The sequence below is a fragment of the Gallus gallus genome, chromosome 4 (genome assembly GCF_016699485.2).
Source record: "Gallus gallus isolate bGalGal1 chromosome 4, bGalGal1.mat.broiler.GRCg7b, whole genome shotgun sequence".
NCBI classification, from domain to species: Eukaryota; Metazoa; Chordata; class Aves; order Galliformes; family Phasianidae; genus Gallus; species Gallus gallus.
In genome coordinates this window covers 88,288,711-88,310,799 of record NC_052535.1, presented here as the reverse complement: position 1 = coordinate 88,310,799, position 22,089 = coordinate 88,288,711, and the positions used below count along the sequence as shown (strand labels likewise).

General features: G+C 51.8%; 1 protein-coding gene across 6 annotated transcripts in view; it reads left to right on the top strand.

Moving 5' to 3' along the window:
- The first annotated feature begins 361 nt into the window (after positions 1–361).
- Positions 362–22,089, top strand: part of LZTS3 (leucine zipper tumor suppressor family member 3) — a 44,236-nt gene continuing 22,508 nt past the window's right edge. For 2 of the 6 annotated variants that reach the window (XM_040700095.2, XM_420876.8), the window contains exon 1: positions 1,797–1,987. The gene's annotated coding sequence lies outside the window, so the exon portion shown is untranslated. Of the gene's footprint in view, positions 1,572–1,796; positions 2,024–21,595; positions 21,701–22,089 lie in introns of those variants that run through there. The other 4 variants (XM_040700094.2, XM_040700092.2, XM_046941159.1 and 1 more) reach the window with 3 other exon arrangements.

The following is a 22,089-nucleotide window of genomic DNA, read 5'->3' as shown; positions in this document are numbered from 1 at the left end:
TTGGATATTATGAAACATTTATTCTCTAAAAGGGCGGTCAGGCATTGGCACAGCTGCCATGGGAGGTGGTGGAGTCACCAAACATGGAGGTGTTCAAGAACTATGGAGATGTGGCACTGAGAGACGTGGTCAGTGGGCATGGTGGGGTTGGACTTGATGGTCTAAGACGTGTTTTCCAACCTTAAGGATCCCGTGATTCCAAATCCCTGTAAAGAAACCAGTGACTCTCCAGCGTTGGCCACTTCCTAAAGCAGAGAGAGGCAAAGGGAAGAGGGACAGAGGTTCCTGGAGGCAGAGCTGCATTTTTCTGAGAACTATTTGCAATATGCATGGATGTCTTCACTCATCCTTACACCCTCTTCCCCATTAGCTCACCCGTGCCTGGAGAGAGACTTCCAGAGAGCCCCTCGGACCGCAGCTATCCAAGATCCTGCACTGTCTACACATAGCTGGTACTTGCTGAAAAGAGCAGATCTGAAACCACAGTTGGCAAATTGCATCAACAAGCATATTCTCAGCGAGGCATTGTTCCAGTTTGTATATGTCTGAAAAGAACTGTTCAGGCATATGTTAAAGTTGGCACCTTCTCCCTGGGACTCGCTGCAATCTGACGGATGGAGCGCGATAACCGCACCGAGATGAGGGAAAACAAAGTCCACTCGAGATGCTGGCAGAGCCATGAGGGTGGCAAACAGCAGAGGATGAGCGATGTCCCCGGGACAGAGCACTCATCCTGGCCTGCTCTATGAGCCAACTTCATCATCGAGCACTTCTGGAAAGAGATCAACAGCTGCAAAACCTGCTGCTCCAGCATTATCCTGGGGTAATTCTTCTACAGAGCCTGTCAGCCCACCCCCACCATGTGAACTATGCTCCCAAGTGCCACATCTCCATGGCTCTGGAACACCGGTAGGGATGGTGACTCCACCACCTCCCTGCGCAGCTGTGTCAGTGACTGAACACTCTTAGGGAGAAGGAATTGTCCCTAATAACCAACCTGGATAACTCACTGAGCCCTGGACCCTGCAAAACCATCCTTTTAGCAGTGTGGAAGCGCAGCTGGGAACTGCTGCTGCTCCAACCGTGGGGTACAATGAGAGCTTAATTCTGCTGGGCTGTGTTGGTAGAATGCTCACCCACTGGGAATATCCTAAACTGAAGATGGCTGGAGAGTGCGAGGGGGAAATACTGTCCTGGTTTTGCTTTCCCTTAGGTGTCCATCTACAGCTGTACTGCAGATAGGCTGCCGGTGGAGCTGCACCATCCTCTGAGCATCCTCTGGTGGTGTCCCATCACTGGGTGGGGGACACCTGGGGTTCCTTCTCTGTCCCTTCCCACTTGGGGTACCCAGCAGTGCCCCCTTCTAGAGGAGGACCTGGAGCCCATCTCCCCGTGGTGCAGCTGTCTCAATGCCTCCGGATGGAGTGCCAGCTGGGTGACGTGTGGGCACGGTGGGGATGAGTTGGCAGTTGGACTTGTTGATCTCAGAGGTCATTTCCCACCGCAGTGATTCTGTGATTCCCCCGTGCTGGGGCCCAGCATTGGACACAGCACTCCAGCTGCAGCCCGGGGTAAGGAAGATTTGGGGGAATCAGCTCAGATCTTGGGTGCCGCGAGACGAGCGAGACACAGCAGTAGGCTACGGGGGGAGGAGGGGGGGGTCCCCAGGCTGCACCCCAGCGGATTCAGCGAGGGAAGGGTTAAAGGGCCGGAGAGCAGCTCTGCCTCCATCCTTCCTCCCTCCCTCCCTCGCTGTTAGGCTGAAGCTTTGACAGGGGGTGGGGTCGGGGCCGGCCGCCGTTTTGCCGCAAGAAGGGGGGGAACGTGGCTGCGAGAGGCGTGTGTGTGTGTGTGTGCGTGTGCGTGTGCGTGGGGTGACACGCGCGACGAAATGAGATGAGAGCTCTCCGACGGGGCCGGAGGGGCCCCCCAGGCTCCAGCCCTACCCCCGCCCCTCAGCGCTGCCCGGCGAGCTTCCCCGCCACCAGTAAGGCAACGGGTGGGGAGGAACTGGGAGATACTGGTGAGGAGGCTGCGGGAGGATGGGGAGGTGCTGGCGGGGGGGTGTGGGTCCCCCTTATCTCTGCCCGCACCTCCCGAAGTGGCTTTGAGATTAGAATGGGGGAGAGAGGAGACGTGTGGGGAGGAAGGGGGGGACATCACCCCAAGCACCCACCCATGGGGAATTTGGGGGGGGGGGGGGGGGAGGTTGGAGCTCTGTGATGGAAGAGGTGTGAGGTTGTTTGGTTTATTAATTGATTGATTAATTAATTAATGGGGGGGGGGGAGGGGGGGTTGCTGCTTGTTTGTGCCTAAAGTCACAGCTGCTTGGAAATGACAGCACCCAAAAATAGAGTGCGAGCGAGGAGGGGAGGGGCGGTGAGGGGTGGGGGGGTTGCAAACCTGTTTGTACCCCCCTCCCCCAAAACCCCATCCCCTCCCCCCCCCCCCCCCCTTCCCCCAGCTTCCTTCGTTTGTGAGCTTATTTTGGAGGGGAAGGGGCTGGGGTGGGATTCGGCGAAGGGGCCGAGCGATCTCCGTGTGCAGCTGCTGGGAATTATGTCATCTGCCTCGGCGCTGGGTGGCCCAGCGGTGGCGGCAGGGAGGGATGGGGGGGGGGGGGAGATTGGGGGGTCACGGGGGGGACACGGGGCTCCCAGCCTGGGACCTCACCCGGGGGATGTGGGTATGGCTGTGCTGCTCGCTGCAGACCCCCAGGGGTGGGTGCATGCTGGCAGGGATGTGGGTGCTCCCCAACCCCGTGGGCTCCATCCATCCCCATGAGCATCCCCGTGAGCATCCCCATGGCACGGCCCCATGGCAAAGCCAGGGCAAGACCTGGGCTGTGCTGCAGTGCAGCACCGAGCCCCATCTGGGTGTGCCAACCCCTATATATCCCTCCATCCATCGGTGGGTCCAAACCTGGGGATCCCGTGGCAGCATCACGCTATGGGGAGGGGACGCTGAGGAGGATGCCGAGCTCTCAGCGCGATCCCAGCCTGGGGATGCCGCTGCCCCCCGGGATAACCCTTGGTGCCTCCCTTAGCTCTTCTCCCAACACCCTCCGGCACATCCTTCATCTTCAAACCCACGTTACACCGGCAGCAGAGCGATGCAGGCATTAAAACAGGGGCGCAGGACCCCCCGCTGTGGGGTCTGGGGGGGCTCCTCCGTCGCACTCAGGTCGCTCACCATCCCCTCCCCACGGAGGTATCCGCGCGCCGCCGTTTGTTTATGTGTGGCCCCGCTTGGATGGAGCGGCGATCCGCTGCCGCTATATATAGCATGCAATGCTGTCATCCGAGTTCAGCCCGGCTGGGGAATGGATTTGCTCGCAACGGTTTGGGAAAGGAGATTGGGAGCGGCGTGGGGACGGCGTGGTCCCCCCGTGTCCCCTGCACGGGGATGTGGGAGCGTGGGAGGGATTTGTGTAGGGGATGAAAATCTCCCCGTAGCTCTGTGGGGCATTGAATGAGCAGCGCAGGAGTGTGCGGGGCTTCACAGAGGGGATCCCCCATACCCGAGATAATATTTGCTGGGTCGGCAGGCTGATGTCCTAAGGAGCATCGCCCAGATCCAAAAGGAGGAGGCTGAAAAGTGCTGGAAAGCCCCCAGTATCTGTGGGGGCGTCCCCAGTATCCCCAGTGTCCCCAAAGTCCACAAGACTGCCAGCTTCCCCAACATCTCCAATGTCCCCAACACCCCTCAAAGCCCCCCCAATGTCTCCAGCGTTCCCAACATCCCCAGCATCCCCAACATCCCCAGCATCCCCAATACCACCATCTTCCTCAACATCCTAAATGTCCCCGAAGTCCCCAACACTGCTAGCTTCCCAAATATCTCCAATGTCCCCAACATCCCCAGCATCCCCAGTGTTCCCTACGTCCCCAACATCCTCAACATCCCCAGAGTCCCCAGTACTGTCCGTTTGCCCAACATCCCCAATGTCCTCAACATCTCCAACATTGCCATCTTCCCCAACATTCCCAATGTCCTCAACATCCCCCGCGTCCCCAACAACCCTAAAGCCCCCAGCATTGCCAACATCCCCACTGTCCCCAGCGCTGCTGTAGCAGAAATGCTGTCACAGCTTGAAAAAGTGATTGAGCATCTGGTAGGAAGGCAGGGCCAACCCAGGGGAGCTCAGGTGTACTGCATGCACCTGAGTGACTGGAAAGGGTGGAGCCAGGATCCACCCCTTTTTAATCCAGACCTCATTTAAGGAGTGGCAGTGGAGGCAAGGGTATCTTGCTGGAGATCCCTGCCTACCTGAGGCCTTCTGAAGGTAAGCAGTGTCTTTCCTTTATTTCTAGTGGCTATTGTATTTGAGCAAATCCTCCCTTGCTGCAGCTTAGGACCTCGTAGCTCTGCTGTTGTCTCTGAGTTTCCATTGCATTACCACTGCCATCTTCCCCAGTGTCCCCAGTATTGCCATCTTTCCCAACATCCCCGTCATTCCCAATGTTGCCAGCATCCCCAACCTCTGCAGGTTCTGCAGTATGACCACAGGGTCCAAGCTATGACATAGTGTGTAGGGAGAGCACCTCTCCAACCCCTTGCAGAAAGGCAGGTGGATAGAGTGGTTTCTAAATGCACGGTGAAAATCGTGGCATTATAGCTCGCTGTGGATCAGGCATTTGGATAAATCAGGCTGCAAAAAGTTTACTGAAGGGATTCCTGTCCCCTTGAGGAAGCTGATGCGTGACAAGGGTATTGCCGGAGCTATCCTAAGGCTTTTGAAACCCATAGGATCGCACCAGGGAAATCCCAGATGTGCCCAGGGCTGTCAGAGACATCCAGCAAACAAAGGGTGAAAAGAGGAAATCTCTTTTTTTTTTTCTTTTTTTTTTTTTCTCCTCTCCCTTCTCGGCAGATCTTTCCCCATTAGTCATTCTTGTCACAGGAGCTGGCAAACACGATTATTATTATTTGAGGGATCTGAAAATGAAATGGAGGCACATGCCTGGGAACCCAGGTGCCCTGGGGTGTCCAGGTCCCCTTAGGGCTGGGGCAGTGGGATAGGATCACCTTCCCTCGTGGTCCTATGCCTCCTTAAGCAGCAAGAACACGAGTGTTAAAGCAGCCATTGGGAAAGATGTCCTTATAATCAAGTTAGGTTGAAGCCATGAGCTGGAGGGAGATGGAAGTCCCCCCACATCCCATGTGGGAGCCTCCAAGCTCCCGTTTCATCTCAGGAAACCTGAGTTTTGCCCTCCCAACATGGTCCTGTGGGTGAACCTGTGGGTGTTATCTCATCTTGCTGCTTTTATTGCATGAAGTCTCTTTGTAGTGGGTGCGCTTTCCACTCTTCTCATACACATGCACTGAGCTTTGGGACAGCCCGAAGAGCTGCGAATGGTTTGGATTCCCCTTTGGAAGAAAGCATTCCTTCCTCCAGCAGTAGTAGCTCAGGGACTTATTTAATGAGCTGAGCTGGACTTTTTTGCTCTGTGATTTTTTCCTTTCTTCAGTTGCTTTCCAACCCTTGAGCATCTTCTGCATCCTCTGCATCAGCCCAGCTGGTCCCTGCACCACTCCGGGTCTGCACAGATGCAATGGGGCCAGGGAGCTCAGGAGAAATCTGATGGTCTCATTAACACATGCACGCAGTCTCCCAAATATTTATCAGCTGGAGAAATACTCGGGCTCAGAAGTTGCCAAGTAACATAACAAGAGGCGCTTTTAAATAAATATATGTGCGTCTGCGGGTGACGAATTAACCAAATCCGTTGGTATGTGGCCCAAAGTCATGTTTTCCCCTGGAAGCACAGCACCAGGAACAATAATAATGATTTGAGCCAGGAAAAATGTGTGATAAGCAATTTCTGACTGCACGTTCACCAGCTGGGGAAAGGTGGGAGGGCATGGGGCCATGCAGTGGTGTCTGCCTGTGCCATAGAGGGACTGGGATGTGCAAAAGAGATGTGCAGGTTGGATGTCAGGAAAAGCTTCTTATCTGAAAGCAGTCAGGCACTGACACAGCTGCTCAGTGGAGTGGTAGAGTCACTGTCCCTGGAGGTGTTGAAGAAGCATGGAGATGTGGCACTGAGGGACGTGGTCAATGGGCATGGTGGGGATGGGTTGGGGTTGGCCTTGGTGATCATAGAGGTCTTTCCCAACCTGTATGATTCTATTCTATGATGTGCATGCAGAGGTCACAGCTTTTATTAGCCCAGTTGCTGGAGATGGGAAAAATAGACCAGCCATGGGCGCAGGAGCTCATTTCCTTGTTCCTGCTTTCTAATTATATCAGTTGATTTAGTACAAGCTCTTTCTGCTCCCCACGGACCCTGCCCTAATTATATCCCCAGCATTACCCTTCGCAAGCACTTGGAGTGATAACAAAGCCATCCCACCCAAGTCATAAGGATAGGAGGACTAGCTGTCCCACCACAGACATTGCCCTTACTCTCTTGCTCTTGGGAACACGATCCTCTGTGCCCAGTGATGCAAAGAATTGTAAGGGGACAAGGAATGGGGACATGTTTTGGGCTGCCCAGGGAGGTGATGAAGTCACCATCCCTGGAGGTATTCCAGAGCCATGGAGATGTGGTGCTGAGGGACGTGGTCAGTGGGCACGGTGGGGGTGGGCTGGGATTGGACTAGATGGTCTTAGAGGTCTTTTCCAACCTTGATGATCCTGTGATTCAGTAGGTCAGGTTGATGGTTGGATTTGGTGATATTGAAGGTCTTTTCCAACCCAAATGCGCTCATGATTCTATGTTGGTGGTCATTCGAGGCAGGCAATGCACGTTGCCTTACTGTTGTGGGATGGAAGGCAGGGAGGGCTGTCCCTGCAGCAGGGACACTAAGGCAGGCACAGACCCACCGTCCACCACTGCTTCTCCATAATGCTCTCCAGACCTTCACTTTTGATCGGCACAAGTGGTGTTTTAGGGCCAGGCTGACATGGCAGAGCAATGGTACCCAGGGGGTCATGCAAGGAGGTGGGTACATGGGATGTGGGGAAAGCCTATCTCAGTTAATTTATGAGCCACGTGTGTTTGGGGCAGGCCATGTCCTGCAGCCAAAGGACCACTGTCTGTCTTTCAGCAGAGCCCAACCAAACTCATCTCATCCATGGCCAACACAGCACCACTGACATTCCCTGGGGACAGCCAGAATTTCGCCTTCCCTCCGCGCTCTCAGGGACCTGAAGTAGCTTTTAATAATAATTAAATAACAATAAAACAAAACGAACCACAACCCTGGGCAAACAAGGCAGCCTGTGGACTGCAAACACTCCTGGAGGGAATGCAGCCCAGTGTTTGTTCTCAGAACGAGTCTTGCAGGTCACCAAGCTGTCCCCCAGCGTGACCACATGTGCCCTGTGCAGCCCTACCAGCATTGCTCCCTGGGGCTACGTAGATGTGCAGGTTATTCCTCCTTGCTGGAATTTAATTGCTCCCTCTTTAATGAACTCCTCCATCAATCTGTTGATGGCTTTCCCCCTCTTCCTTAACCCTTGAAGAGGCAGTAGCGTGTCGGTGGCTTGGGGAGAGCCATTGGGTGAATGAATGAGCAGCAGAGGGGAGGATGTGGGGGACCATGGCCCCAGGCAGGATGGGGACAAATCCTTTTGCTGCAGTTCCCCACCCTTGGCATGGGAATGGAAGCACTGTTGCACCCTGAAGGGCTTGCATGGCTCAGCCTTATAGAGACAGGCAGGGATTTGGGCCAGCATCCCTCTCCAACAAGGCAGAGCATGCAAAACATCACCCGCTCCCCCCCTCACACTCTGCTGGAGCTGTGTCTCTGTTTCATGCCTGGCCTTGAGAACTCAAATCCTTTCATTTCCTTCGGACACTTATCCCCTAAGGATCTTGATCCCGGGGCACCGACACAAACACCCTTTAAATCCATCACAGACGGCTTAGGGAAGGATTATCCCATGTCTCTGTGGGCTTTGTGCCTGCCCCTGGCTCTGGTCCCCCATGTCCCACACCCACCAGGCAGGAGGGGCTGATGTGCTCAGCCTGGATGACCTCACACTGGGGACCCTTTAGCGTGGTCTGTGGTGACAGGACAAGGGGAGGTGGTTTCAAACTAGAAGAGGGAGGATTTAGGTTGGATAGAAGGAAAAAGTCTTTTACAGTGAGGGTGGTGAGGCACTGGCACAGGTTGCCTGGAGAGGTGGTGGATGCCCCATCCCTGGAGACACCCAAGGTCAGGGTGGATGGGGCTCTGAGCACCTGATGGAGCTGTAGATATCCCTCTTCACTGTGGGGGAGTTGGACTAAATGGCCCTTAAAGGTCCCTTCCAACTGTAAGGATTCTATGATGCAGGCTGCCCAGGGAGTGGTGGGGTCACCTTCCCTGGAGGTGTTCAAGAACCATGGAGATGTGGCATTGAGGGACGTGGTCAGTGGGCATGGTGGGGGTGGGTTGGGGTCGGACTTGAGAATCTCAGTTGAAAACCATCCAGCTTTTCCCACTTCACATCCAGAAGCCATCCAGAATGGCTTTTTGGCCCTGACGGCTTTCACAGCTTAATTCCAGTGTGGCTGGCTTTCATAATAGCGGTTGACACCTAACTTCATTCGAATCGATCTTGTGTGCTAATTAGCTGATTGCAGCAATTGGCATAAATTACTGCAGACCCTCCAATCAGCACAGTGGACAGCACCTTGTGCTGCAAGGAGAAGGCTTCTGCTCTGGGGCCACCTTGCAGGGACCCCCATGACCTGCAGAGGTGTTGCAAAAGGGCAATGAGGGCATCCCTCCTTGGTAAAATTAGCTGCTAGGCCAAAATGCCAATGGGTTGAGTGAGGAGGGACTGGACAGCATCATTGATACCCCAAGTAGGAAGGGATCCATAAAGGATCATTGAGTCCAACTCCTGGTTCTGTGCAGAACCAGCCAAAAATCAGATCGTGATCAGACCTCATACAAGTGTGTTCCCATCTGTGAAGCTACTTGGGTCATCTAATGGAGCCGAATGGATCTGCTAAGACTTATTCAGCATGAGCTGTCCATTTACACTTAGCCATGCTTCATCCCTCCAGTCCTGCATCCGTTCTGCTGGGCTGAGCTGCACCCCTCCATGCTCTTCTTTTCCTCTTTTCTCTCTTTTCTTGAATATTGCCCTGCAATTAGCATCCTTCTAGTCTGCTGGAATCAGAGAGAAATCCCAGGACTTTTTAGATAGGATTAGCAGCAGTCCACAGCACTCCTCACCCTGCTTCTATGGGACCCTTGGGAGCACATTATGAGAGCTCACTCTTTAAAAATGTTTATCCCTAGGCCATGCCACTGAGTGTTTTCCTAGGTTACTAATGGACTGGAAAGCACTTTGTCGCCCCTGTGCAATACGAGAACATCAGCCTGCTTTTTGCAAAGCCAGAAGAGAAATTATTGAGTGCCTCTGCCTATTCTCCATTGTTACCATCTATTTCTGATCGCCAGCCAAGTCCTGGGAACGCTGCTGCAGCTCAGTTGTTTTGTGTTCTTCGTTCTGCAAAATAAAAGGAGGGTTCCTCCTGGTTGTCTGTGAACATCTGAGAGAGATCTGATACGGGACTGGGAGAGGGAGTTGCTGCAAATTGGATTTGCAGAGTGAATTCTGTAACTTTCTCGAGGCAGAATAATGGCACGTTCTGCTCTGGCAGCTCTGGCCACCAACACAGGGACACAGCTGTTGGAGAAGGTCAGAGGAGACCATGAGGATGCTCAGAGGTTGGAGCACCTCTGCTATGGAGATTTGCCCCCAACCAGTGGGGGGATGCCTGGTTTTTTTATGCTGCACATACTTGGAGTGGACTGTTGGACTTAAGGCAGGAGTTGGGTGAGGATGTTGGGACCCAGGCAGGGAGCAGTGGGAGAAGCAGACAGGTTTCCTCACTGTGGAGTTGGATGCAATGAAAATCCCTCCTTTGCCCAAAAGAGCCCAATCCTGAGGGGCATTCTACGCTGCATTTGAATCTATTCAAAGCACTTCTGTAATTAAAGAGAGAAAGAAACACAGAGACAAAAGGCTTTTCTGGAGGAGAGGAGGGGGAAGGAAGTGGCTTCCAAGGTATCAGTGATGACCCTTCCTTGAGCTGCAGCTGTGGCTGTAGGTTGGATGTCTCTGTACCAGCAGGACCTTGCAGGGCAGGAGAAGAGAGCACACCCTTCTGAACCTCTGTTTTGGTGGGATATGGCCCCAGTGATGAAACCAGAGAGTTTGGTGCAGATTGGGTTAAAAATGTGAAGATGCAGGTTCTGGAGAGGATATCATTGCTCTCTTGGTGGGCAGAATGCTGAAGAAGAGCTGAGTGGGACCAGATTGGCACCAAAGATCACAGAGCTGTTTGCATCTGCTTTATACAGGATTAAACACAACATGAAGCCCCTCTTCTGCCCCTTCTCCTGTGGCCACTGCCCCACTGGGCAATGGGACCCCGTGGCTGTGGGCTCTTGGGGCCACATGGTGGCTTTTGGAGGCTGTGATCCCAGCTGAGGTGGCCACAGATACATCTCCAAAATCACTGGGGCAGTGTCTTTCCTAGAGTTGAGGAGGTGCTTTCAAGCCATCCCCATGGGAGGATAATTGGGAGAGATGGGAGAGGACTGGAGAAGGAGAAGGGTTAGAATGAGAGACAGCTGAAATCCAGTTTGGTGGGAACAGATATGCAAGTGGTCCTGTTATCTGCTGCAGTGGAGATGGGCATGAATGATGGGTTGGACTAGGTGGATGATCCCAGTGGTCTTTTTCAGTCTTAATGATTCCATGATTCTCAGCGCTCCATCTCACTGTGGTGGAGAAGGGCATCTTCAGGCATAGAAAACCCCACTGGTAGGGATGAACCCAAAATTGGGCTCCTACCAAAGCCCTGAAGGAGAGAGCAAGGGTGCTCACCCACTGGGAAGGATCCAAGCCCACCTGGGATGCTGACACATCTCCTTTGGTCCCTCTTAGCCCCTTCTCCTTTCCTCATGCTTGTGGGGATGGAGCTGTCCCTCATAGAAGGGTACTCTGCAGACAGATATGGTCAGCACAGAGGGGCAATTTCCCCACAGTGACACCTCAGGAATTTGCAGTCTGTGAAGGCTGAGTCAATGTGAGCAGGAAAAGGCTGCCTATTTTTAAGACCACTGCTACTTGGGGGTGACTGACCTCTCTCCCTCCTCCCACATCCAGCATCTCAGCCATGTAGAGCTTGTGGTGCACCTGCCTTGCACGGGGAGGGAACTCAAAGGAACTGCTCAACAGCCATCCCCAATGCCATACTGACATAAGCAAAAATTGTCTCCTTGGAGGCAGTGCCAGCCTTGCAGCAGGTAACAGAGACCCTTCCCTGGGCAAATAGGTACTGTAGAATGTTGCCTGCTAGGATGAGCAGATGGAGGAGTCAAGGTGACTGGGAAGAGAGGAGGAATGATCATGGAATCATGGAATCATTAAGGTCGGAAGATCATCAAGTCCAATCCCAACCCCTCCCCACCATACCCACTGACCACGTCCCTCAGTGCCACATCTCCACAGTTCTGAAGCACCTCCAGGGATGGTGACCCCACCACTTCCCTGAGCAGCCTGAGCCTGACTGCTCTTTCAGAGGATCTTTCCTAATATCCAAATGGTACCTCCCCTGGTGCAAGTTGAGGCCATTACTTCTCCTCCTGACGTGATGCAGGACCAGTATGGCTAAGAAGAAAGGATGAGGGATGCAGGGTCAGGGTGACCAGGAAGAAAAGATGAAGGATGACCAGGGTGAACAAGAGGAGGCTGTTAGGAGCCATGGACATGAGACAAGTTGCCACACACAGTTGTTTTATCCAAACTCAGCCTATTGCTTCAGTGCTGTCTGCACCAGGATGGCTTCTTTCTGGGAGCTCATTGTACTGAGTGAAAAAGCCCTCATGACTGTCCAAGTCGTGGAGAGCTTCTCTATGGTCTGTTCCCTTGGCCATGTCGACCTGGCCTGGATGCCGGTGTACCTGCATGACCCACGGAGCTCTGCCTGCTGCCACAGTTTGTGTGCTGGTGAGCTGCCAGCACCTGCATTTCTTGGCATCCTCTCCCCAGGAGTCAACACAGCTTGGCATAGCTATTTGCTGGCGTGGCATCACGGGACTTGTCCAGCTGCCAGGGCTCTGGGACAGCGTCACCCTCAGATCCAAGCCACCCCTTGTATGCCAGCCATGGAGCATGGATGGCCTGTGGTCTACCGAGCTGCACAAGATGTGGCGTTGAGCCCCAAAAAAGCTTGGAGTCAGCCAGCAAGCTGCACTGAGAATGCAATGAAAGGCGTCCAGTCATCTCTTCATGTGGACCCAGGACATCCCCAGTGCTTTGTCTCGAAGTGGCACAATAGCTCCTATTCTGAAGGTGTCTCTGGGAGCCACCAACTTCTGCAGAGGATGGCGCACCAAGGTTTCCCCAGTAGGGTTTGCGTGGAGTCCTGTGTGCAGGATGGTCCCGTCAAAAAAATCCTTCTCTGTTTTCAGTTTGTAAGCAAGTGCAGCCCTCTGCCCTCTTGCCATACAGTCTGCCCTCGGTCTGGAAAATCGGGTGTTTGTTTTTCACTTAGCAAAATATTAGGGTTTATTAATACTATTTTCCTGCCATGCACAGGTGACCCTCTGTATCACGATCACTTGGGTTTTCCCAGACCTTTCTCCACCCTTTTACCTTCCTGGAACAGTGGGCACTCCCTTTTTCTCCTGATTTCTTCCCTTCTCTGGCTCCTGGTGGCATTTGGCTACGTGCTCCTCCCTCCCACCCTAAAGAGGAGTCAGGGATCGGCTCCTGCGCATCACTTGACTGTGGCTGTGGTCCTGTCTGAAGCAGTGCCCTAAAGCACTCTTGTAAACCCTCCCTGAGTGCTTTGCCAGCACGGATTCACTTAAAAACCTACAGAGGAATGATGCTGAAAGTACATCTGGTGTTGTAGCAGCAGATCCCGCGGCAGCCGCTGTCAGCAGCACAGGTGAGATGAGCAGCGTGGGATTGCTGTTGTCTGCTCACAGCCCAGGCAAATTAATAAGGATGTTGTGCTGGAAGGAATTCCGCCCCAAAGATAGGAAGTGCAAGCTTTCAGCACATGCCAGGCTCCTCTGGGACGTGTTTCACAAGAGCTTCCCAGCTTACCTTCAGGTCTGAAGCATCCTGCTGCCCCATGCTGAGAACCAAAGCCTTGGGAGTAGTGGGAGCTGGTGAGGGCTCAGCCCCAAGTGGTATTTGTCCTTTGCATATCTTGGTTCTCTCCTAGCACAGAGCTCCAGTTAAAAAATAAATGGTTCAGGAGGAGTTCTGTGTATGAGGCTCTATGAAATCATCACTGCCAGGAGGAGTAATCCTCATAATGTAGGAATAAGGGCTCTCAAATAACCATCTAGAGGTCTCTTGCTCTTTACATTTGCCATCAAAGGGCATCAATGAGAGTGGAGAATGCATTTTGGTGCCTGGTGTGGAGGCAGGAGCAGAGGCATTTGGGACCTGATCCTGGTGCAGCTCAAGGTGGTCACAAGGTGGTACACAGGGGAGATAGGGACAGGAGGACATCATCTGTGATGGGAATGGGATGGGACATTAAGGTGGACATGGAAGGGGTATGGCTTCTCCATAAGAAAAAGGCTGCGACTCTTCAGCTTGGAAAAGCAAAGGCTAAGGGGGCTGAAGGGGAACTCTGGGCTTGGTGGGTATTAGTCCAACAAGGCTGATGGTGAGCAGGGGCTGGATGGGTACAGTACAGTCATTCCTGAAAGGAGTGCTGGGGTGGAGACAGTGCCCCAGGAGCTCAGTGCCGTGTTCTCCCAGTAGCACACGTAGTGTTGGCAGCTCAGAGTGCAGCATCCCAAGGAGTGTTTGCTTAGCAGGTTGTCTACCCGGTTAATTTACTCCTCATAAAACCATTGGAAGCATTTTCTCATGGTTGTAACCTAACGTTGCTTTGGCACAAAGCAAAGCGAGAAATAAATATGAGTGGGGTTAGACCACGAGGGCAATGCAAGCTGGCTTTTCTTCACGAAGGTACAGGAACAAAACACAGTGTGATGACATGCTATGGAGTACCTCAAACAACACCGGCCCATAGGCTGCCTCACAAAGCCCAGGTGAAAGCAATAAAAGATAGAAAAGCCTTTAATGGGATGCAGGAATGTTTTCTAGGACTGTTGCTCATCAGCCTTTGACTGTAGATGACCTTCTTCCAGTTGACATCTCTGATGGCTACTAGGTTATTTATTCGGTGATCACAGGGCTTTGTGTCTCCATTCAATCTGGCCCTAAGGACAGCTCTGTTGAGCTTGGTAGTCCTTCTCTTCCTTCATCCCTCATGTAATGGGGCTGGAGCTTGATGATCCTTGAGGTCCCTTCCAACCCAAGCCATTCTATGATCCTGTGATCCTGTGAGTCTTCCAGATGGAAGATAGTAAAAAGGAGAAAGAGGGACAAAACCCATCCTGAGAGCCCAGGGTAGAGATGGGTTTTCTGCAGCTGATGATGGTGTTGGGAATACAACTGGCTTAGAGAAATGTGCCGTGTTGCTGGAGGAGCCTCTTTGGTGTGATTTGGACAAATCTGTTGCATCTGCAACAGAGCTGATGGTATTTCCCAGTGCTCTCAACCCATTTATTGGCAAATGGAAAGCAAGGAGGAAACCAGGGCTGTAGACGAGATGTGTTTCATTGGTCCTCCTTTCTTGGCCCAAAGCTCTCTGTTGTGTCCATCGTGCTGTTGGACCCAGAGAGCAGAGAATTGTCACGTGCTGTTTCTGGCTCCTTTTCATGCCAATGCTGCATGAGCAAGACAAAGCATATGAGAAGGATTCCATCAAAGCAAGTCATTTGCAAGCCCTGTAGTGATTTCAAAGCCCCATTTTCCTTTTGCAGAGGATCTGGAGGGAAGGGAGAAGTGTTCAAAGCCCAAAGCTTGTTGTGAAGTCCAAAGCTGGGCAAGCAGAAGGGTTTGTTTAATGAGACTGAGCAGACACCTCAGGAACCCATGAGAGCAACACCTTCCTGCAGATCAGATCATTTCCTTAGCAAGTGAAAAATGGCTTCCCAGGGTTTGCAGCACAGGGGTAGAAATCAAAGAGCATTTGAAGGATTGAAAACCAAGGCCCTGGCTTTGCCTTTCCATCCCACCAGGTCCCCATCAGCCTGGCTGACACTGAGGGAGGTGGCTAAAATATTTTACCATCCCATTCACGAAGGTGACACTCATCACATCCCTTTCCATGCCACACTAAACTCCAAAAACTCTCCTAGCTGGTGAAAAAAAGATGGAATCCATAGATCTGCGTCTAGCTCTATAGTCAACGTATGCAACATAATAAAACCCCTGGCACTTATCTTGTGAGGCCTAATTATAGGATATGGAAGCTAACGTGATGATATTTTCTTTAGATGTGTGGTGTAGATGTAATTACTTCTCCGGAGATGCCAACCACAGATGACGCAAGGTGCCCTTATGTAATCTGCTGTTACTATTATGCAGTTATGGAAATTTTCCCTCCCTGGCCCATCCATGGCTTTCTCCTCAATGCCTTTCTTTATTTCTTTTTTTTTTTTTTTTTCACTTTAAAATCTCTATGGATTATTCAGAAAGCAATGGGTGAATCAGTCACACAAGCAGTATGTAAGCAGAAGGGCAGTATGGTGGAAGCTTTGCTCGCTCCAAGGGTTGCATCTCCCTGCTCCCGCTCTCCTTCCTGCACAGCAAAGTCTGGGTCAGTAGCTGGACTGGGTGATCTCAGTGGTCTTTTCCAGCTTTAATGATTCTATACTATAACAGGAATCTTTCTTGCTGTGTTTTTTGATTAATAGGTGATGGGAAGGGGAGCAGGGAGTGGAGACAAAACCACTGGTTCTCACTGGGGAGGCTGGTTTCCAGTTAGAAACATAGAACCATTGAGATTGGAAAAGACCACCGAGATCAAGTCCAGCAGTCATCCTATCCCCACCGTCCCACTAACCATGTGTCCCCAGGTGTGATGTCTACTCTTTTCTTGAGCATCTCCATGGACAGTGACAGCACCACCTCCCTGGGCAGCCTGTGACAATGCCTGACCAATTCTTTTGGAGACAAAATTGCTTCCAAATATCCAACCTCTCCTGGTGCAACTTAAGGCCATTACTGGGGAAACTGGTTTCCAGTCATGGTTCAGTGCCAGCCACTGCACAGGAATTTGTATTTAGGGCAGGGAATCCCCACATTTCTCTGAGTACAAAGAAGCCATCTATGGGGAAGCCAGTAGCTGAGGGATGTCTGTTACACTCGTGTCATTCATTAACTGTAAACTAACTCCTGCCGGAGCCCAGTGCTGTCAGGCACATCAGTCATGGATGTAGATGGCATTTCAACTCCCACTCACCTTCAGCCAAATCCTTTTCTGTGATCTGTGCCTGGATCCTCAGGGGCTAGAAAGAAAGCATAGACCTCGGGGCATGCACACAGGCGTGGGGCCACTGAGATGCTCCAGGCTCCCTGCACCTCCAGCAGATCCCACTGTTCCTGCTCCTGCTGAAGCCCAGAGAGGCTGAGCAGGATGGGGATATTTGCTGAGGATTTAACCTTTCTCCTTCCTTTTGATGCCAAAAAAGGACCATCCACCCTGGCCTGAGGGGGCTGTCTCCAATCTCTGAATCCCAGTGTGGATGGAAACAGCCCTTTTAAACAAGATGCATGCTGACCTGCTCATTTCATTAGAAAGCCAGTCGTTCTGGTGGCAATTTGTTTTGCTCCAATTAATTTTTACCAGACTTGACCTCCTGATTTGGGACTGTGAGTGGGCCTGGGCACTCTCTAGGAGGTTTTCTTCCTTTCTTCCAGATAAACACTCAAGGCTGGATGCTTAGACAAGATTCACCAGTCTAAAAGTTAGCTGGGAAAGCTGCTAACTCCAGCTTTCACCAGGCATATTGGCTGCTCTTTCTGGAGACTTTGTCACCATCTCCTGAGTGTTGGAGTAGCTCCGCCAAAGCATGAAGGAAGAGAAGGGAAAAGGGATGGCATTGCTTGCCTACACCATTTCTTCAGCTCAAAAGTTTAAGATGAGGATCTTGTCCAGCTTTTATATGGCTCGAGCTCCCATGGGAGAAACAGGAGCTCTCTTCCCTGGCAGAGGACGTGTGGTATGAAGGTCTGGTGAAAAGAAAGCCCTCCACTTCTTCCTCTCATTAGCTGAAGGAAGGAAGGTGACCATTTAAAGTGCATTTCTTCTTGCCTAAGAGCAGCTACGATTAGCAGGCACGAGTGGGAGTGCCATATGGCCAGGACAAGCATCACATGCTCCCCCACGCAGCTCAGACTGACCTACATAGCATGGCCAAGCCACCATGCTGGAACATCACAGCACACACTCCAGGCTTTCATCATCTGCAGCTAGAGTTGCAGGAGCCGTGATTTACGGGAGGACCTGGGCTATGCACCAGCTCCAAGCTTGCCAGCACTGCATAAGCTTGTCTGCTCCGTGTGGATCCAACACAGCCCTCTCAGGAAGAGACAGCTTATACCAGCAGGGCTGCTTTGCCAGAATAGGAAACCATCTCTCTGGACGACAGGAACCAGAGTCTTTTGGCTTGTTCTCGTTGCCTCAAGCTGAGCAAGCAGATGCTGCCATGGGTTGGAGACGGAAAGCATCCCCCTTGCAACAAATGGCACCAACCCAGCTCTGCAGTGATCAGGACACCCCCACCAGTCCCCCACGATGACTTGGAGAGGGTCCCTTCCCAATCCACACTTCTGGGGCAGTATGGAAATGTCTCAATTTATTCCCTTTATTGAGCATGAACAAATTCCCTCCGCATTTTACCTTTCAGACCGGCGCAGGGATGACATCTCAGGGGTTAGACTTGGTGATCCTTGGGGATCCCTTCCAGCTCAGGATATTCTGTGATTCTATAGTGGGGAATATCTTCAAACAACAGCCACAGGTTCAAGGGCAGCTTACAGTAAGGCACATCAGGACGTGAAGCTGCAAACACTCAGTGAGAGGTAATGGCCTCAAGTTGTGCCAGGGAAGGTTCTGGTTGGATATTAGGAAAGATTTGTTATCCAAAAGAGCGGTCGGGCACTGGCACAGCTGCCCAGGGAGGTGGTGGAGTCACCATCCCTGGAGGTGCTCCAGAACCATGGGGATGTGGCACTGAGGGATGTGGTCAGTGGGCATAGTGAGAGTGGGTTGGGGTTGGGCTTGGTGATCTTAGAGGTCTTTTCCATCTTTAATGATTCCGTGGTTCTATAAAACCCCTACACAAGCTGTAGCCCTTCTGTAGCTCACCCCAAGGGATGATTTAGAGTTATGGCATGAGATCAATCTTCTGGATGCAGCCTGTTGGATGCCATTCACTAACTTGGATGTCATCTGCTTACTTTCCCCATTCATCGCAGGGGCATTGGACTAGATGACCTTTAAGCGTCCCTTCCAACTCAAATGATTCTATGATTCTATAACAAGTGGAGTTGGCTCCCAGCTGAGGGCTGGAGCTGAATTTAAGCTGTAGTGATGCTGGCTGGAAAGCTCTGGAGATTTACAACCCTGCTCCATAGTCAGGGCAGGGCGCCCATTTGGGAGGTTTGGGGTTTTCATCTCTTCAAGACTTTGAAAATGATTACTCCTGTAAATAAAGGAGTCTGAGGATGGCTCTTGCCTACATCAGGGTGTTTTGACTGAGCGTTTCTTTAAGGAAGAAATCCCAATGCGGGGAGCCAGGCGTCTGCTCCCATTTCCATCTCTCCCCAAGCACATCGATGCTTTCTGCCCACAAACCCCAGGGGAAAGTCCCAACCCGGTGACGTTCCTCGCTGCTGACATTTTTGCTCCTGCTCTGATCAGCACAGAAAACACTTAACCACTTTTATAAGCCACAGTCCGGGGACCTCAAAGTGCTCAGAGATCTTGAATCGAAATGGCTCCAGCAGGAGTGAGATCACCCCGCCAGGGAGCTGCTCGGAGCCACCGCTGCAAGAGAAAGGAAAAGGGAAACAAAGGATCCAAGGAACAAAGCGTTTGGTTTTGAGTCGAGTTTATTTTTCTTTGCCTCAAGAGGAAGAAGGCATTGAAAAGGAGAAAAGGGGGGAGGGCTGGGGGGCAAAGCGGCATTTTTCTTTCTGAAAACTGAATTTTGTTTTATTCAAGAGAAGGAGAGGGCACTGGAAAAGAAAACAACACACACCCGATTTCATTCAAGAGAGAAAAAAAAAAGAGAGAGAGAGAGAAACACCAGAACATTTCCATAGAAATAATTCTCAAACAAGAGAATTTCTCTCTGCAGAAGAGAAAAAATGAATAGGAGTCCCCAGGGTCCCGTTTGATAGCAGTCGGTCCAGGAGATTCATTGAGCAGAGAAAGGGGATCTGCTTCTTTCCTTTTGCCTTTCTTCCTCCTTTCTTTCTGTTTTTGAACAGCTACAGGTGTTCTTTTTTCTTGTGGCTCCCACCCCAAATCTGCAGACCCCTCTAATTTTAACCTCTTCTGCACTGCTAGGCGCTCCGCAGCCTTATGCATGGTGGAAATCCATGCTGTGCTTGGCATGGGCATCCTTTGAGGGATGCATTTTGGGGTTTTGGTGGGTGTTCAAAGTATCTTTCCCCAGGCAGGAAGACACAGCTCGTCATAGCTGGGTAGGCAGGTGGGTAACTCCTAACCCCTAATACAAGGCTGGAAGTTGCCCCTGTTGATGCGTTCTGTAGAATGCTAATTAGGGTTCAAGCTGTGTGGTTAATTAGGGTGTAATCTGTGTCGATAACCATGATCTGGTTGAATTTAAACAGCAATTTAGAGTGCATTGGCAGACTTGTGGTCTGACCCATGGCAGAGAAGGGTGGTCATCACCTGGAGACTGACTGTGGCTGCCCAAAAAAGGCAGTGTAGATTCAGATAAAACCCAAAATCAGAGAGGCTTGGTGGTTACAAGGGAAACATGCTGGGAAACATGGTGGTGTAGATGCAACTGGATGCACAGGAGCCCCTGCAAGACAGACTACTGTGAGCTGGGGGTCTCTGATGGCTCTCAGGCTGTGGAGAGGCTTTGGTGGTGGTGGTCCCGGTGGGAAGGGAGGTTCAACACTCGTTGTCCTTGCTTAGAAATGGGAGTTCAGGGTTCAGAAGTTTGTGACTTGTCTGAGAGCGCTGGGAGCACGGATGGTGGTGGAGATCTCCAAAGCCTCTTCCATCGTGATTTATTCATCTTCAGGAAGTGCTTAGATATAGCAAAGCTCCCAGAGAAGGAACGAGCGTAACCTCAAACGACATCAACCTGCACAACCCCAGCTGTTCTCCCTGGGGTGGGAAGGGCTTTCTGTATTTTTCCAGTGTTCCTATTTCCAAGGTGCAAGCCATGCATCCTACTGCTGGGGGTCTTCTAGTAAAGCCCGAAGCACCCATTGCCTCTTGGAAATCCCCCACTTCTGAAGCCAAAGGGCAAAATTAAGAGCTTGAGGCTGTGTAGGAATCCATTTCTGCATAATTTACACCTTCTCCATGCACCCCAGCAGCGCGTGTTGCCGCAGTTTAAATACACGTGTAACCCATATTAGGTTATTGTTAGCATTATTGCTATTTTACCGCTCTTGCAGCGATTAGCACGCGGTGGGTGATGCTATGTTTGCAAGGCTGCAACCAGCAGCTCCTTTGACACGCAGCCATCCTGCTGACAGCAAATTCCCTTGAGCAAATAAGTCCAAATTAGCGGCAGCTTTGTGTGGCTGTATGACTGCAAATAATCCCATATGAGTGCTGGGGGCTGGTTGGCCCCCCAGGAGAAGTTTGATTGCTCTTTGGCCACAGCTGAGAGCTTTTTCTGCCTGGGCTTGAGGCCACTTTGTGCAAGTTGATTGGTTGACAGCCAAACCTGGATGGTTAGAGCATCCCACGTTGAGCATCCCACGTTGAGCATCCCATGTAGAGCATCCCACGTAGAGCATCCCACGTTGGGCATCCTATGTAGAGCATCCCACATTGAGCATCCCACGCTGAGCATCCCACTTACACCACCTCCCCCATTCGCGTGCACAGGGAAACCTCTCAAACCTATTTGTCCAAATGGGCTGAAAGGAAGCCAGAATGTGCCACAATTAAGGACAGATGGGCAGCGCGACCGCTTGCTGCTTGCTTCCATGGGAGATAGCAACTGCCCCTTCAATTCCTCTGTGCTGAAATGTGAAATATGCAAATGGCTGCAGGGATCACATCCCACCATAACTAAGGGTTATTGTTTTAATTGGTGCTTGGCTTTATCAGAGAGTTTGGGGTTAAGGTAGGGCAGCATTGGCACAGAGAAAATACAGCCAGAATCCGCTTCCTTCGTGCTTGTCAGTGAGATGTAAAATATGAATTAACCCAAATCTTTGCGTGCGTTGGTAAGATATAAAATATGAATTAACCCAAATCTTGAAGAGCTGAGACTGTCTCAAAGCTATTGGGCTGGAATCTCTCTCCCAGGACCAGCAGTAATGGGACTGGCGCCTGAAATGGTGCACATCCCTTTGTGCTGTGAGAACCCCCAGCACCTTTCCGTGGGAGATGCAGAGATGTTGGGTGGTCTCTGGGTGCCTCCCTCCTCACACTGCTGGCCTCTGGGTGCAAAGATGCAAAGAAAGAGTTAAGGCACGGCACGGGCTGGTGGAGGCCAATCAGGCAGAGCAAAGTGCGGCTGGTTGTTTATGCCAGGTAGGATTAGGGAGTTTTTCCTGGGGTGCTGAGCAGGTGGACGATGAGCAGAGAGCCCACAGCAGGACGGGGAGTGCGAGAGGATGGAGCACTGGGGGCACCAGGTAAGCCCCAAAGAGTTGGGGGAGTTCTTTTTTGGGGGGGTCACTTCCTTCTCCCTCTCGCAGCAGCTTTCAGAGTCTTTGTTAGAGCTCGGGGTGGCACTGTTCCCACTGGGACATGCTTTGTCCCCAAGGTGTGTGTGGTGGGATGTAAGCTGTGGGCTGCTCTGGGGAGAAATGTTATCCTCCCCCCTCCCACCGCCCCCCCATCTATGCTCATCTTGGATCTAGCTTGCATCCACCGGCACCTTGCTCCCCTTCATTCTGGGGATGCAGTATCCTTACATCTCAGGGTGTGGGGTACCAGCGGTGGGGGGCTCCCAGCTCAAGATGTGAGCACATCCTGGGCTCCCCCCAGCAGCACGAGGCAGCCACTCCACGCCCTTGAAATT